The 17,899-nt window shown below is 45.6% G+C and overlaps 1 protein-coding gene across 1 annotated transcript in view; it reads left to right on the top strand.

Moving 5' to 3' along the window:
* LOC126297710 (glycylpeptide N-tetradecanoyltransferase 2-like) overlaps window positions 1-17,899 on the top strand; it is a 96,057-nt gene that overhangs the window by 10,657 nt on the left and 67,501 nt on the right. The gene's annotated exons all lie outside the window — the stretch shown is intronic.

Below are 17,899 nucleotides of genomic sequence, written 5' to 3'. Positions count from 1 at the left end.
TCCGAGGTTTGACCTCCACTTCAAAATTTCCTGTTTTTAGTGTGAGCCATATGGGGAAGATTTCCCTCCCTAGCATCTACGGTGTGGATTCCTCTCCCCTCTCCCCTCTCCCTTCCCCACTGTAGCCCCCTTCCAGGTAGGCCCACTTGCTTATGCTGCACTATCTACCTTAATTCAGCAACTCCCACCCCATTTCTCTTCCTTTGGGATTTCAATGCCCACCGTCCACTGTGGGGGACTGTCACATCAACCAGTCGGGGTATCCTAATCGACCAACTTATCGTGGACTTTGATTTGTATCTCCTCGACGATTGTTCACCACCCATTTCAGTGCCGCTCATGGCACCTTCTGTGCTATCGATCTTGCGTTCTCCTCCTTTTCCCTCATGGCTTCCCCACATTGCTCATCCCATGATGAGCTTTGTGACAGTGACCACTTCCCAGTGACATTATCCAGGCAGATAGGCCCCCACGTTTGGTATTCCGCAGGACCAATTGGCCTTTATACATGTCCGCTTTGACACCTCCCTCTCTAATTTCATTGATGCAGTCGTGCAAGGCATCTCTGTCGTTCTTCTTCCTGATACTGGCACTGCAGTCCCCCTATCTACTGAATCCCCTTGTCATTGGCCAGTACTGTGGTGGACCAAGGATGTCACTTTCCAGGACCACAGGCGGGTGCCACAGTGATTTAAGCGACACCCCTCCCAGACCAACCTCCTCACTTTTAAGCGTCTTCGTGCTAAGCCTCATTACATTATCAAGCGGAATAAAAAGGAATGCTTTGAGTGCCATGTTTCCTCTCTGGGGACATATGCCTCTTTATCGCAGGTTTGGGCGAAGGTCTGTAGCATTCTGGGCCACCAGCAAGAGTCAACTGTCCTGGGTCTGATCATCCAAGGAGCTCTGTGCACTGACCCATTGGTCCTCGCAGAACACCTTGTGACACACTTTGTGATGGTATCATTGTCCGCTTCCAAACCTCCTGCCTTTCTCCAGCAGAAACGCAGAGTTGAACTGACCCCCCTCCATTTCATTCCCCACCACTTTGAGCCCTACAATGCTCCTTTCACTGAAGGGGAATTGGTGCAGGCTCTTAGCTCTTCACGAGACACAGCCACATGGCCAGACTCCATTCACAGTCAGATGATTCAGCTCTTGGATGTTCCCCAGAAGCAACAGCTCCTCAGGGTCTTCAATCACATCTGGCTCACTGGTGCGTTTCTGTCACCATGGCGAGACAGTATAGTTATTCCTGTCCTTAAGCCTCGAAAAATCCCAACATCTTTAGACAGCCACCACCCCATTAGCCTTACAAATGTGCTTTGTAAACTGCATGAAAGGCTGGTCAACTCCAGATTATGTTGAGTACTCGAATCTCGGGGCATTTTGTCATCATATCAGTGTCGCTTCTGGGCAGGGCGAACTCAAACCATCCATTTACTCCAATTGGAATCAGCCATCCGACAGGCTTTTACTCACCGCCGGCACCTTGTCGCAGTGTTCTTTGACCTACATAAGGTGTATGACATGGCTTGGCGCCATTAGTTACCCTCCATCACCGGTGTTTCCGTGGTCCCCTTCAGATTTTTGTATGTGACTTTGTCTTACCGGCTCTTCTGGGTTCAAGTTGGCACTTCACTCAGCCCCCCTTATGGTATCCCACAGGGTTTTGTGCTAAGTGTCATGCTCTTCCTTATTGCCATAAATGGGCTTGTAACCACTGTTGGGCCTCTGGTTATCCCGGCGTTGTACGTTGACAATTTTTGCATCTGGTGCAGCTCCCACTCAATGGTGTCTGCTGAGTGCCAGCTCCAAGGTGCCATCAGACAGGCCTCTACGTGGGCCACTGCCCAAGGCTTCCAGTTTTCCTCCTGCTGACATGGCTGCCCCACATTTGCCATCTAAAGACTACATGCATGCGGAAGCTTAATGCTCTCCGCCTCCTGGCCCACACATCTTGGGGAGCAAACCATTGCACTCTTCTTCATCTTTACTGTGCTGTGGTTTTGTCCAGAGTCAATTATGGTAGTCAGGTTTATAGCTCAGCAGTGCCTCCCACTTTGAAGCTCCTTGACTCTGTCCCTCATTGTGGGGTGTGTCTGGCTATTGCTGCCTTTCTCACTAGTCCTGTTGATAGTCTCCTCACAGAAGCAGGGAATTCCCCCCCCCCCCCCCCCCCCCCTACACATCTGACGGAGCCAACTCCTTGTTTCTTACTCAGTTGCCATTCGTCAATTCCCTGACCATCCTGTATAGCCTGTGCTCTTCGCCATTGAGGGATGTCTCCCTCCTAACACCCGTCCACGGGTGGGATTGCTGGTTGGCATGTGTCTCACTACCATCTGTTGGGACCTCCATCTTCACTCACTGGACTGCGCCCCGTGTCTTTCTTCCCATACCCCCCCTTGGATGGTGCTTAGACTATGGATAGGACCGCTCTCTTTCAGGGTCTTTAGGTCTCTGTTGCTCCTATGGTTTACCGGCATCTTGTATGTGCCATCCTTGCAGAGTTCCAGGGTGCCACCGTCTTTTACACTGGTGGTTCTAAGATTACTGATAAGGTGGGATACACTTTCACATCTCCTACCAGCTATGAGCACCATTTGTTGCCCCTTTTCCTTTCATGATTCCAGCTGTGCATCTGTGTCAAATCTCTCTTTGCCCAACAGTGAAATGTCATCTAGAGTTCTACTGCTCATAATAATAAACTCCACACAATCAAGGAGTCTACTGCAGTTTGGGGCACTTCTTTCCGCCTCTCTCGGAAGGAGTCCACCATTTTAAGTTGTTTACGCATTGACCATACCCGACTCACCCATTGTTTCCTCCTACGTAATGACCCGCCCCTACAATGTAGTTGTGGTGCCAAACTTACAATATCTCACATATTAGTGGCATGTCCTCTTCTTTCGACACTTTGTACTAAGTATAGTCTTCCTGCTTCCTTAAATTTAATATTAGCGGACGATCCACAGATAGTTGATCTGGTCCTCGGTTTCCTCCATGAACGTGGTTTTTATTTCCGGACATAAGGTTCTCCTTTAGTGCTGGAGCGGGGGCTGTTTGGTTGTGATTAGGACTAATTTTGCAGTCTCAATGGTCTGTGACCCCATGACAGCGTCCCCCCCCGCTCTCCCTTTTCCAGTGTCTAGATTTGGTCTCATCTTTTATGCTTATACTGCGTGTGTTTAACATTTTTAGCAGACTTTCTTATGTAACCCCGTTTGGAAATCCGGGACTGATGACCTCGTCGTTTGGTTCCATACTCTCTCAATTAATCAATCATCACTTAATCTGTTCAAACACAGCATATAGCTTGTCCCACATATCTCACGCAACCAACAATGCCATGACTCCTGCATCGACAGTTGTTATGATGATCTACCTGCCTGCATCATCAGCATTGCCCCATGTTTTTAGCACCCACTGGCAAAACTGCTGGTTTTTGCTCATCGCCAATAAACACCTGGCATTTGCCACCTGATGCACGTAATATGTTTCTGCTGAAAATGTCCATATGGTCCAATTTTCAATCCCACACAGTTTCTCAATGCTGTGGAAGTCCATTGTAGCCGTGTAAAACAGTTCAGATTTGCAACTACAAAAATTCCATATGAGAACATACTGGACAATTGTTAAAGTAGAATACAAACTACGTAAATCATAAAATGCACACAAATGCGTTTCGAGCGTCATAAGATGTGCAATAACAGTACCCAATTACTTACTTACAGCATGTTATTTAGGACGACAACAAAAGACATTACATACAGAGAGATGTTTCGTAGCAACAATGTTAATATAAGCATTTCACTTTAGCGTACAGGTGGGCTGATATGGGAGTTGTCTGGTGAGGGGGATAAGGAGGGAGGGGGAGGCAGAGAGGGGGGTTCAGAAAGACAGGGTGGAGGTGGGGGTGAATAGTTAGTGGATCAGAGGGAGGCTGCCTGTTCGCTGGCTAGGAATGCAGAAGGGTGGGGTGGCAGGTGCACAGGCTAAGCATGTAATGCGCTGGTGTTCAGAGGTAGTGGGGAGCTGCACACAATGAAAGTTATGCAGATACATGAACTGGAAGGGACTAACAGGACAGGGAGGGCAAACTGTTGGATGGAGAGTGTGATGTCTGCGGGTTAACAGAGGTTGAGGCGAGGAAGATTACGAGAGCAAAGAAGGTACTGCAAGGAGCACAAAATGTTTGATTTAAATGGCTGCTTCCCAACCTGTTACATCCAGATTTGTCCCTGTACCACCAGCTTTTCTGAACTATGCAGATAGAAGTTATCCTTGGAACACAGCCTTTGCTCTGGTAACATTCCTGGCTTCAATCTCCATTAACCCATTGCCCCCACCCCCAACTATTATCTATTTGTCTGTCCTAACATCCCTTTCAATTCACACCTCCACTTCACCTTCATTGTGTGCTGATCCCCACCAGCTCCGGCACACGTGCATCACGTGCCTAGCCTGTGCACCTGCCACTCCTCCCTCCCCTGCATTCATAGCCAGCAAGCCAGCCATCTCTCTCAAAGCTGAAGCTGCCCTCCTCAACCCCTCATCCTACCTCCCACCTCTCTCCTGCTCTACCCATGCCACCCGACACAATCCCCATCCCATCAGTCCACTTGCAAAACTGCAATCCCTGCATTGTGCATCCAGCTGGTATGCTGTAGGGGCACAGGCGTACATGCACTTGAATCTTAGCTGGAGAAAGGTTTTACTTACAAAAGCTAGCAAGTTTTCCTTCTCTTTTGTGAGTGTTAATTGATGACTCCAGGTTTTTGCTGTTCGGTGAGTGGTCTCTTTTACCCCCAAATTATTTACAAAAGTAGTGTCCAGAAAGATATGCTGCACAGCAACGGTTTCATGAGGGCTAAAGTTGTCTGATGACACTACCATTTTTTTAGCTTTTTTGTTTTTAATAGACACATCAAATTTTCCAGAATGGTTTTCTGTAAACATGAATCTTCGCACAATTGTGTCGTCACTGTAGCAGATTTGTTTTCTCTTCTATTTGGATTACTTCCCAAGGGTCCAAGGCAGTAGTTGTCATCACAAGGCAGCTGGCGTAATATACGGATCATATGCAGCACCAATGAGAACTGCCATTCCTGGATGAGTGACTACTTATATTTGGCATGTCAGCCAAGGGATCCCACCAATTGATGCGGCAATTGCCTCGAGGGCATGGCTTAATTCTGGCATTTGTCTTGTTGCGGCCACTCACAGTGCCATGAGCAGAGACAGCATCAAGTATGTATCAGTTTTGGACATTTGTGATAACTCCATATTGCTGTCAGTTGGTTACATCAGCCACCCCCTCCCCCTCTCCAGAGACAGTACACAGGGGTGGGAGCAGCCCTTATGGTGTCGACTGAGATGAGGGATGGCGGGACAGCTGACAGTATGGGGTTCATTATTCAGCTTCTGCGTCATATGTAGTTTCATTTCGTCTGCATCTACGTACATACCCGGCCAAGCACCACATGGTGTATGGCGGAGGCTACTAGTACCACTACAGGTCATTTGCTTTCCTGTCCCACTGGCGAATGGAGCAAGGAGAAAAAACTCTGTCTGTGCCTCCGAATGAGTCCTAATTTGTTGTAATTTTTCACGTTGAGTAATAAGTGGGGAATTGAATATTTACAACTTGAAGAAAGATACCTTCTCAGCCAAATTCAGATTTGTAAAGCCTTTGTTTACGGTGACCTGTTTCGTTAAACAGAGTTGCCATTATCTGATCTGTGAATGGTGTATAGAAGGCGCAAAATCATATTGCGTTATAGAAACTGCAAACATGTCATAAATATAATACATAGATTGTATTATATTAATATATTATTCATACCAATATTCAATATGCGTTATATACAAATAACCTGAATTGGAACGATCACATAGATAATGTTGTAAGTAGAGCAAACCAGAGACTGCAATTCATTGGCAGAACACTTAGAAGATGCAACAGGTCTACTAAAGAGACTGCTTACACCATGATTGTCCGCCCTATTCCGGAGTATTGCTGTGCCGCGTGGGATCTGCATCAGGTGGGACTGATGGATGTTATCGAAAAAGTACAAAGAAGGGCAGCTCGTTTTGTATTATTGCGAAATAGGGGATTAGTGCCACAGACATGATACGTAAATTGCAGTGGCAATCATTAAAACAAATGCGTTCTTCGTTGCGACAGGATCTTCTCATGAAATTTTCTCCTCCGATTGCGAAAACATTCTGTTGGCACCCACCTACATAGCGAGAAATGATCATCACGAAAAAATAAGAGAAATCAGGGCTCGCGCTGAAAAATTTAAGTGCTCGTTTTTCCCGCGTGCCGTTCGAGAGTGGAACAATAGAGAGACAGCTTGAAGGTGGTTCATTGAACCCTCTGCCAGGCGCTTTATTGTGAATAGCAGAGTAATCTCGTAGATGTAGATGTCTGGGAGTGGCCCTGATGAGGCGTAGTCCGGGCCATGCTGCATATCAATGTCTAAAATCCTAGGACTGTCAGGAGCAGGCATGGCTGTGCACAGTGCGTCCACTGGAGATGGGGGCTGCCTCTGCTCTAACTGAAATGGAGAAAGGCAGAGGGGCCAGGATCCACTCCATTACCTCCGGGGCACTGAGGGCCTGGTCAGGGCAAAGCAGAACTGATGGCTGGAGAGGCGAAGAGAGGGTGAGACAGCAAGGCGTCCATGCCAGGGGACACCAGCTGCGGCTATCAGGGATGTAGCTGGTTGTGGTGGCACAGTCAAAGATGGCCCCAGCAGAGAAATTGTACATCTGGTGACAGAAACACAGGATGTACAATGACTGAATGATTGTGCCCACACCAGGACACTGAGCTGGAGGCAGCGACGGCCTGAGGCGGGGGGGGGGGGGGGGGGGGGGGGGGAGGGAGGAGGGGGGCGGAGCTGTGGTTCTGGTGGAGACAGCAGTGTAAGGAGAGTCCACAGTGGCTGCTAATGTGGTAATTCAGCATGGCTCTTCTCAGCCTGGTCCTTTCTAGTAATGGGAGTGGCTTGATAGACGGCAAAAAATAGTGTGAGGGCCTCATCCGTGGAAGTAGTGTGTGCCGTGGTCGACACCATCTCCTTGAAAGCCTACTCTGTACATTCTGCCTCCCTGTTTAATTGTGGGTGGAACAGGGTGGTGAGCAGCTCTGTGATCCCTTGGAGCTCACAAAATGGGCGAACAGTGTGGTGATGAGCTCTGTGATTCTTTGGAGCTTACAGAAACGGGCGGATAGAGTGGATGTAAACAAAGGGTCTCCTGTCAGCCATTTTCTTGGAAAATGGCCCCCATTGTTTGAGAAAATAGTCAACATGAGACCCTCAGTAGCAAAGATGTGAGAGGAGGCCGTAGTGACATTTGCTGATGTAGAGGCAAGTGGGTGGATGTAAGGAAACTTATGGAACAAGTCAACCACTATGTACCATTTCCACTGCAAAAAAAGGGCTGGCAAAGTCAATATGGAGACATTCCCAAAGGTCTGCCAGGGGTCAGGGTGGAAAAACTTTGGAGGGGAGCTTGCTGCTGGTGGGCACACGTGAACCATTTTCTCAGTGTCCCTTCTGACAGGCAGTCAACAACATGCTGACAGACCAGCTGCTTTAAACATGGAACACCCCAGTGACAGTTACGTAGGAGATGAAGGACCTTGGACTGCAGATCTGGCAGAATTAGGACCTAAGGCCAATCTTGTTCCATTTGAAGGAAGGGGACTCTATCATGGAGAGAGTTGTGGCCAGAGGGTAAAGTATGTCTTCAGGACACTGTGGGTGGTTGTGAGCAATCCCTGAGGCCAACCATCCTGAATCCACGGTTCAATGGAATGGAGTGTGAGGTTTGCCCATGTCAGCTGTGACAGTTGATGCATTAGGGGGGAACTCCTGAAGGACCAGTGACAAGTCAGAGGCTATTTGAAAAGTGATGATTTCCTGAGCTTCAAACTTGAGATTGCGCCTGCCGGCAGGCAATACAGAGTGCTGACGTTTGCGTTTTGACTGGAAGGTTCAAATGGCTCTGAGCACTATGCGACTTAACTGCTGAGGTCATCAGTTGGCTATAACTTAGAACTAATTAAACCTAACTAACCTAAGGACATCACACACATCCATGCTCGAGGCAGGATTCGAACCTGCGACCGTAAGCGGTCACCCGGTTCCAGACTGTAGCGCCCAGAACCGCACGGCCACTCAGGCCAGCGACTGGGGGAGTGCACTGACTGGAAGAAGATAATAAACTGGCGTGATCACATTGAGGGTGACCATCATGTCCAATTCTGTCTTCTCCGTGCCGTGGAGGACATGAGGAAACAGGTGCACCCATGCAAAGCATGGAGCTGAACCTGACCTCAAGTGAAAGTGTACCTCGACAGATTCTGCCCAACCCAAACATGGAGCGAACAATTCTGAAAAGGTCATCAAATCTCTAATGCCTTGGAACACAATATCCAAAGATACTCAGATATCAGAAATACTTGGATATTGTCAGAAATGGAAAAAACCAAATTCCTTGAAGGCATCTAACCCAAAAATGTATTTCACTGTGCTGGAAGAAACCACAACAAATGAAAGCATGCAGGGCACATTTTTATGAGACCGCCATCAAAAACACACCCTAAACTGGAATTTCATGACCACGGTATGCCGTGACCTCCTCCTGATGTGGATACACTGGAGGAGAGCCGAGCATCACACAGTTAGAACTATTGCTCGAAGAAGATGCACCACTACCCACCTGGAATGGTACTGCCAGACCCATCAGGTGCAGTGTGATGTGAATACCAGTAGAAACAGGGAAGAATACACTGCCCATGTGCTTGCCAGGCAGGGAAGGAGAGACAACCTCCAGAAAGGAACTATGACTGGGAACACTCGATGTGTTGCTGACCAAACAAGTTGTTTACTCTGAATGCTGGTTTGTGCCCCAGTTTTATTGGTGCATTCTTGCAGCGTGTGCATTGTTGGCCTGTCTGTCAGGGCCGATGTGGCAAAACAAGACTCCCCTCTACGGTCAGCTGCATGTGGCTTCAAAAGGCGTAGTGATCTTGAGAATTTTGTCCAAGAAAGGATCTGCAGGGCTCATAGCTTGTGTGCACACTTACCTATCCAGTGCAAACTGAAGAAGAGAATCCTGGATCATGGAATATGCTTATGATCTTCGACAAGTACCCACCGAGAGTTGAAAGCGTGACGACTATAGCCGCAAAGTTCAGTGACCCATTCTATCTAAGATTCTGATGGCAGCTTCCACCACCAATAGAATTCCAATCTCGCACACGCCATCAGAGACTGGCATCCACACCCCAAATTTGGTGACAAAGTGCAAATACTAGGAAATGACTAAGTATTGGGATTCACTGTAAGTGATAACTTGTGGAGCAAAACTAACACATCTTGAGAGGATCATGACAGAAAAAAGGATTGCTTGCAATCGGCGTTGGTTATCTGGTATGCAACAAAATTATGGTTGAGACGTCGTCGTGAATACGTGGTCCACTGGTCAACACTATCCACAAAGGAAGGAAATGGAGGAAAATGTGTGATCATATGGACCACCAACAAGAACAGTTATTCCCTGCAGAGCACCTGCTTATATCAGGCAGGCCAGCCACAGGATTCCACCAGGTGATGCAGTAGTCACCTCAAGGGCATGGCCTCTTTCCAGCATTTGCCTTGTGGTAGCCACTCATAGCTTGCAGCACCATCAGCAGTGTGGGCATCAAGTATGTATTTGCTGGCCGCAGTAGTCTCGCGGTTCTAGGCGCGCAGTCCGGAACCATGAGAGTGCTACGGTCGCAGGTTCGAATCCTGTCTCGGGCATGGATGTGTGTGATGTTCCTAGGTTAGTTAGGTTTAAGTAGTTCTAAGTTCTAGGGGACTAATGACCACAGCAGTTGAGTCCCATAGTGCTCAGAGCCATTTGAACCATTTTGGAGTATGTATTGATTTTGGACAGTTGTGTTTACTCCATCTCGCTGTCTGAGTTGGTTACATCAGAAGTGCCATGAAGCATTACGTAAGCAGCTGCAGGTCGGTAGTGACATGTGGGTGCCAGCGCATTGCTCAGTAAGGCTAGCAGAGTTCAGTGGTAAATAGTGCTAGCCGTGAGGCACGGGGCTGGTGTCACCACATCAGGGCAAGTCTCTTGTTACGGCAACATCAGTAGATGCCCGGTTTTAGTGAAATAAATGGGCACTGGAGACATATAACTAAGTCTGGATTTTAAGAAACCAACAGTATCTCCACAGTGCCAGAATGATGTCAGACAGCAAGACGACTGGACTCCACAAGCAGTAACAACGTGTTCGAGACTAGGCTGCACCTGCCATCTGCACTAAATCCTTCACAATACTTGGTGTCTGTCCTTCCATTCTGCCATCTCCACCTGCTGACTCCAACTCTTGTCCTCAGTTGCTAGCAGGACACAGTACCAGAACACCAACTGCTGGCTGATGTCCGTCAGAGGACGGCAGGTTGTACCAAGGCACAGCAGTCTCCTCACACCACTACCACAGCCGTGTGTGGAGTCGAGGCACTATCTCTGTAGTGAAACGCCATAACAGCATAATGCGACACACTGCAGATGTCGACAGCCATGGCCTACAGAGGTTGCTGGCCTCAGCAGCATGATGTGGTGGCTGAGCAGCAGTGCCAGATAGGAGCTGCCACCTGTGCAACAGCCCCAGCCAGTGTCAACAAGAAGGGGCATGCCTGTCTCACTATGTCATATGTATCAAGATCAGTAAAGCTCTTGAATTGTTAGGTGTTTGCCTGAGTCCACAGCTTGTAATCAGCGTTCATTCACCCCCACCCACATCATGCCCGGCATGCCACACATGGATGTGCTGTTGCGTGATACTATCTTAAAGACTGAACAGCTGTATACATATCAGGGTGTTCCGACTAGGCCAGCCGGAGTGGCCAAGCGGTTCTAGGCGCTACAGCCTGGAACGACGCGACCGCTACACTCGCAGGTTTGAATCCTACCTCGAGCATGGGTGTGTGTGTGTGTGTGTGTGTGTGTGTGTGTGTGTGTGTGTGTGTGTGTGTGTGTGTGTGTGATGTCCTTGGGTTGGTTAAGTTTAAGTAGTTCTAAGTTCTAGGGGACTGATAACTGCAGCAGTTAAGTCCCATAGTGCTCAGAGCCATTTGTTCTGACTAGTAATCAGAAACAATGTTTCTTTTCATTTGTTTGTCTTTGCTACTATTTAGCTGCTGTTAGCAACTCACGTAGTTTGATGTATGTGTAAGGCTGTATCGTGTTGTAGTACTCCTTTCATTTCTTCATCTACATCTATATCTATGTTCTTGTTCCATAATCCACTGTACAGTGCATGGTAGAGTGTAGCCTGTACCACTGCTAGTCATTTTCTTTCTTGTTCCACTCACAAATAGAATGAGGGAAAAATGGCTGTCTATGCCTCCATATGTGCCATAATTTTTCGTACCTTCACGGTTCTTGCATGAAATTATGTTGGCAGCAGCAGAATCATTCTGGTCACTTTTAAAGATGCCGATCCATCCGAGGATTCCCATTAGAGTTCCCCAAGCATATTTGTAATACTCTCATGTTGTTGTAACCTATCAGTACCAAGTCTAGCAACCCACCTATGAATTGCTTCAATGTCTTCCTTCAATCTGACCTGGTGTGGACCACAAACACTCGAGCAGTAATCAAGAATAGGTTGCACTACAGTCTTATATATATGTTCTCCTTTAGAAATGAACCACACCTTCTGAAAATTGACCATTTACCTTCCTTCTTACAATACTTACACGATTCTTCCAGTTCATTTAGCTTTCCAATGCTATGCCTAGCTATTTAATCAGTGAGGCTGGGTCATGCAGCACACTATTAGTGCTGTATTCAGACATAAGGGTTTTGTTTTTCCTACTCATCTGCATCAACTTAAATTTTTCTACATTTAGAGCTAGCTGACATTCACCTCAACAACTATAAATTTAATAAACATCGTCTTTTATCCTCCTACAATCACTCAATGATGACATCTTCCCATGCACAACATCATCAGCAAACAGCAGTAAATTAATGCTTATCCTGTTCACCAGATCATTTATGTATATAGAAAATAACAGGTGCTCCGTCGCTCTTTCCCGGAAACTCCAGACGATACCCTTGCTCTGATGCACTCACTGTCAAGGACAACATACTGGGTTCTGTTAACATAATGGGTTCTGTCAACATACTGGGTTCTGTTACCTAAGAAGTCTGACGTATCTGGGAACCTTTTCCATATGCTAGTACTCTTGTTAACAGTCTGCAAAGGGACAGCATGTCAAATGCTCTTTGGAAACCTAGGAATGTGGATTCTGCCTGATGCGCTTCATCCATGGTTGGCGGGATATCATGTGAGAAAAGGGCAAGCTCAGTTTCGCATGATTAATGGTTTCTAAAACCATGCTGGTTCATGGACAAGAGCTTTTTTTGTCTTGGGGAAAAGTCAGCTTTCCTTTCCCTCTTTTCTACCGCCACACGAGACTGGTCTACAAGTGACGTGATAGAAGCCTTAGACCTGCTTAGCAGTGTTACATAGGACGATCATTGTCTTGGGTTCTCAGCAAGAGCTTTTGTTAAGGTGTGATAGTAATAGTAGTTGTGTGTGTACATCTTTACAAGTGCATAAATTTATACTAATTTGTGCCTGCCATCATTTGTATGTTCTCTTTTGATCTGAGAGTTCAACAGCTATTGATTCCAGAACATTTTCTGAATTTTGTTGTTACCTTTCTTTATTCATGTATTCAACACACACTTCTCAAGAGCACGAGTTGCAGTCTGTTTAAACTTTGCCCATAATACCTGTACACCCATCATACTGGAACTAAGTGGTGTCAGTTCATCATCCAAGTGGAAAGCCAACAACTGCTTATCTGCTCTTGCTAGCAGAATACCCTCCTAGCTTCCTTGATGGCTTTATTAACTTTAGTGACCATCATTGCTATGATACCGTGACCACTAATCACTGTCTCTATACTGACGCCATCGATAAGGTCACGCCTGTTTGTAATTACAAGGTCTCAAGTATTTCCAGTACTCATGGGCTGTTGAGCTAGATGCTCTGGCATGTTTTTGTGAAACATGTTAAAGAGCAGTTCGCAAGACTGTCTTCATCCCTTGCAGTAAATCCATAGACATCCCAGTCTATACTCAGTAAATACAAATCACTGATCTTGGGATTACCATGCTACTGACTAGACTGCCTTGAAAATCTCTAAAACTGTCCCATTGGAATCGGATGGCCAGTGAAAACATCCAACAATTAACTTGATTTCACCTAGAACTGTTATATGCAACCAGATACACTATGTCATCAAAAGTATCTGGACACCTGGCTGAAAATGACTTAAAAGTTCATGGCGCACGCCATCGGTAATGCTGGAATTTAATATGATATTGGCCCAACCTTAGCATCGATGACGGCTTCCACTTTCATGGGTATTCGTTCAATCAGATACTGGAAGGATTCTTGGGAAATTGCAGCCCATTCTTCAAGGAGTGCTACACTCAGGATAGGTATCAATGTTGGTCGGTGAGGCCCGGCATGAAGTCAGCATCTAAAATGTCCCAAAGGTGTTCTGTAGGATTCAGGTCAGGACTCTGTGTAGGCCAGTCCATTACAGGGATGTTATTGTCATGTAACCACTCCGTCACAGGCTGTGCATTATGAACAGGTGCTCAATCATGTTGAAAGATGCCATCGCCCTCCTCGAATTGCTCTTAAACAGTGGGAAGCAAGAAGTGCTTAAAACATCAGTGTAGGCCTGTGCTGTGATAGTGTCACGCAAAATAACAAGGGGTGCAAGAACGCTCCATGAAAAACACGACCACACCATAACACCACCGCCTCCGAATTTTACTGTTAGCACCACACACGCTGGCAGCTGACGTTCACCGGGCATTCGCCATACCCACACCCTGCCATCGGATCACCACATTGTGTACTGTGATTCTTCACTCCACACAATGGGTTTCCACTGTTAATCGTGCAATGTTTACGCTCCTTAAACCAAACAAGGCATCATTTGGCATTTACCAGTGTGATTTGTGGCTTATGAACAGCTGCTCAAACATGAAATCAAAGTTTTCTCACCTCCCACCTAACTGTCATTGTACTTGCAGTGGATCCTGATGCAGCTTGGATTTCCTGTGTGATGGTCTGGATAGATGTCTGCCTATTACTCATTACAGCCCTCTTCAACTGTCAGCAGTCTGTCAGTCAACAGACAAGGTTGGCCTGGACCCTTTTGTGCTGTACATGTCCCTTCATGTTTCCACTTCACTATCACATCAGAAACTTTGGAACCAGGGATGTTTAGGAGTGTAGAAATCTTGTGTACAGACATATGACACAAGTGACACCCAGTCACCTGGCCACATTCGAAGTATATGAGTTCCGCGGAGTGCCCCATTCTACTCTCACATGATGTCTAATGACTACTGAGGTTGCTGATATGTAGTACCTGGCAGCACAATGCACCTAATGTGTCCGGACACTTTCAATTACATAGTGTAACTTCACTGTCACACTCAAATTCGACCTCAACACAGACAATATTTTTGTCAGCTGCCATGAACACTCTCCTCTACTATAGCGTTTCATCTGTCTTTTTGATACATGTTCCATGGATCACTAAATATCTCAGAGATTTCTACTTCAGGTTTCAGCCAGCTCTCGATCCCAAGAATAGTTGGAGCATGAGAAATTTCCTGGAGGGCAGTAAATTTGGAAACTTTGTTATGAATACTTTGACAGGTTACTAATAAAATTTTAATAGTCGAAGTATCATTACTCTGAGTGCAGTCTGGTTTCACTATCTGCGTTTCATCTGGCAAGTGTTCACCAGAGTACTTCAAACTACCTCTTAGTGTAAAAAACCACCATGTGCACTCCACAAGTGCTCTGCTAGCAAGTAGCTGCTTCCTTTGTGTAGTGCACCCCTGACCTATCAAGAAGGGGTCCTACAATTCTGCACTGATAACACAGATCCAGAAATCTGTAGCCAAGACTGTCACAGAGTCAATGAAGACTTTGGTTGAGACACTGCACTTGGCTCCAAACCAAGGGAGCCGATCAACTGTGGGAACAATGCTGCAAATTGCAAGCTCTGCTCGCACTCAATGTGCGAGGCCAGCCACCTCTATGAATTGAGAATGGCCTCGGAACCAAAGCGACAGGTGTGGTTGGTGCCAACATCACAACTTGCACTTAACTACACCCTGCACATTCAATAGCAGCAGGTAAGGCCACCTCCACATCTTGTGTGAGGCCCCCCAGCTGACATACAAAAATGCACATTGGTTTTCTTCCCAGCCCTGAACCCTGCTATGGCCTCCATCACACACCTAGCATTTGAAGCTCGTAATAAATAGCAAATCTCGGTCTCCATGTGCCTGCTCGGACCCTGCAGAAGGAATAGCCACCTGTTCACTCACAGGGTGAATAAGCGAGGCCAAATCACCGGTCTCTAATTATGCCTTCTGCCCTCTGCTCTCTGCCTCAAGTGGTGCAAATGTGTTACCATCTGCTACTGATCCTGCTGCGAGGGCATGCACTGAATTTAAGGAATATACTACTAAGGAAACATAGTAAAAGCTAAATCTGTAACTTGCTGCTTGACAGTTGGGGCCTGACCAAATGTTGTAATTATCACAATTACTATTTTGTGAAATAACTGAAATTCTTACCAGTTACTTGTACCTTCAAAAGGAGCACTGTTGATTTCCTTCCCTAATACAAGCTTGAGCTTTTTGGTTGAGGGATGTTCAACCTTTCAATTTTCCTTCCTTTTTTTCATTTATTTGTGTTCTTTTTTCCTTAAAAAAAAGTGATATGTAATGTGTGGTTTCTTTTGAATGACAATTGCATGTAGATAAGTTTTTAATTCCAATATAGTTCATAGTGAACACATACACATCTTGTATACAAGATTTACCTGTTACAGATTATGTTTCTCTAATAGAAAGTACTGTCCTTCAGATGTTAAAGTATCTAATCTGTGCCTGTGGCCTAGTGTGCAGTTGAATCTTTGTTAATGAAAAATGTGTATGTAAGTTTTTAATTTGATGTAATAATTGCAGTCTTAGTGTGTGATAATACCTGCCCATAGAAACAGTAGCAGGTGACATTGTGAATAAAGAGGCATGATGTCTTTCAGTTGCATGACAAGTAGAAAATATTCTAGTGATCAGTGAAGTTTCGTTTGAAATTTCTGTGTAAATGTTGCAATAATCATGACTAATCTGGGATAATTTCACAGTGATGACTGACTGAACTAATTGTAACTCTTCACACCCATAGACTGCAACTCTGTCCTCACTTCTGTACCGTAATGTTAATAAAAACTACCACAGCTGTAATTTGTTATGCAAAAAGTTCTTTCTTTCTATAGAAAATCATCAGATGACACTGAAAATGTAACTAACTCTCACAGAATTGTCCAATATCGTGACTCAAAAAGTCTACTTACCCCATATAACATAAACAGCTGCACAGCCATGATATTGTCACAATTCTGTGAGAATTATTTGCAAAGGCTGCTGATGAATTTTCATTAGAACAAAACCTGTTAATTTTTATTAACACATGTCAGCTGTAGAGTACATAATAATAATAATAATAATAATAATAATAATAATAATAATAATAATAATAATAATAATAATAATACAACACTGAAGTTCCAAAGAAACTGATACAGACATGCATATTCAAATACAGAGATGTGTAAACAGGCAAAACATGGTGCTTCGGTCGGCAACTTCTATATAAGACAAGTGTCAGAGTGCACCATGGATATCAGGAATCCGGTAAAACATCAAATCTCTTACATTGCTCGGCCAGAAAAAAGATCCTACAAGAACAGGACGGACTGAAACTGAAGAGAATCATTCAGTGTGACAGAATTGCAACCCTTTCCCAAATTGCTGCAGATTTCAGTGCTGGGCCATCAACAAGTGTCTGCGTGTGAACCATTCAACAAAACATCAGCAATACGGGCTTTCGGAACTGAAGGTCCACTCGTGTACCCTTCATGACTGCATGACACAAAGCTTTATGCCTCACCTGAGCCCGTCAACACAGACATTGTACTGTTGATGACTAGTCGGGTGAATTTCATTTCAGACTATATCGAGCGAATGGACATGTATGGTATTGAGACATCATCATGAATCCATGGACCTTGCATGTCAGGTGGGGACTGTTCAATCTGGTGGAGGCTCTGTAATGGTGTGGGGTGTGTGCAGTTGGAGTCATATGGAACCCCTGATACATCTAGATACGACTCTGACAGATGACATATACGTAAGCATCCTGTCTGATCACCTGCATCCATTCATGCCCATTGTGCATTCTGCCGGACTTGGGCAATTTCAGCAGGACAATGAGACACCCTAAAAGTCCAGAATTCCTTCAGAGTGGCTCCAGAAAAACTCTTCTAAGTTTAAACACTTCCACTGGCTACCAAACTCCTTGGACATGAACATTATTCAGCCAATCTGAGATGGCTAGCAATGTGCTGTTCAGACGAGATCTCCACCCCCTCATACTCTTATGGATCTATGGACAGCCCTGCAGGTTTCACGGTGTCAATTCCCTCCAGCACTACTTCAGACATGAGTCGAGTCCATGCCAGTTGTGTTGCGGCACTTGTGCATACTCGTGGGGGCCCTATGTGATATTAGGCAGGTGTACCAGTTTCTATGGTTCTCCAGTGTAATAACAACAATAAAAAACTATAATGCTGAAGTAAAATATTGCTGTAAATAAAAAAGGAAATGTTGTAAACTTTTCTTACAGTTGAATATGCCAGATGTTCTGCAATTTTCCGTAACATAGACTGAAATACAGTACTGGTGGGAATATTCAAACTGC

This window comes from Schistocerca gregaria, chromosome X, assembly GCF_023897955.1.
Source record: "Schistocerca gregaria isolate iqSchGreg1 chromosome X, iqSchGreg1.2, whole genome shotgun sequence".
Lineage (NCBI taxonomy): Eukaryota > Metazoa > Arthropoda > Insecta > Orthoptera > Acrididae > Schistocerca > Schistocerca gregaria.
Note: the sequence above shows the minus strand (reverse complement) of the source record. Positions and strands in the feature narration are given on the sequence as shown.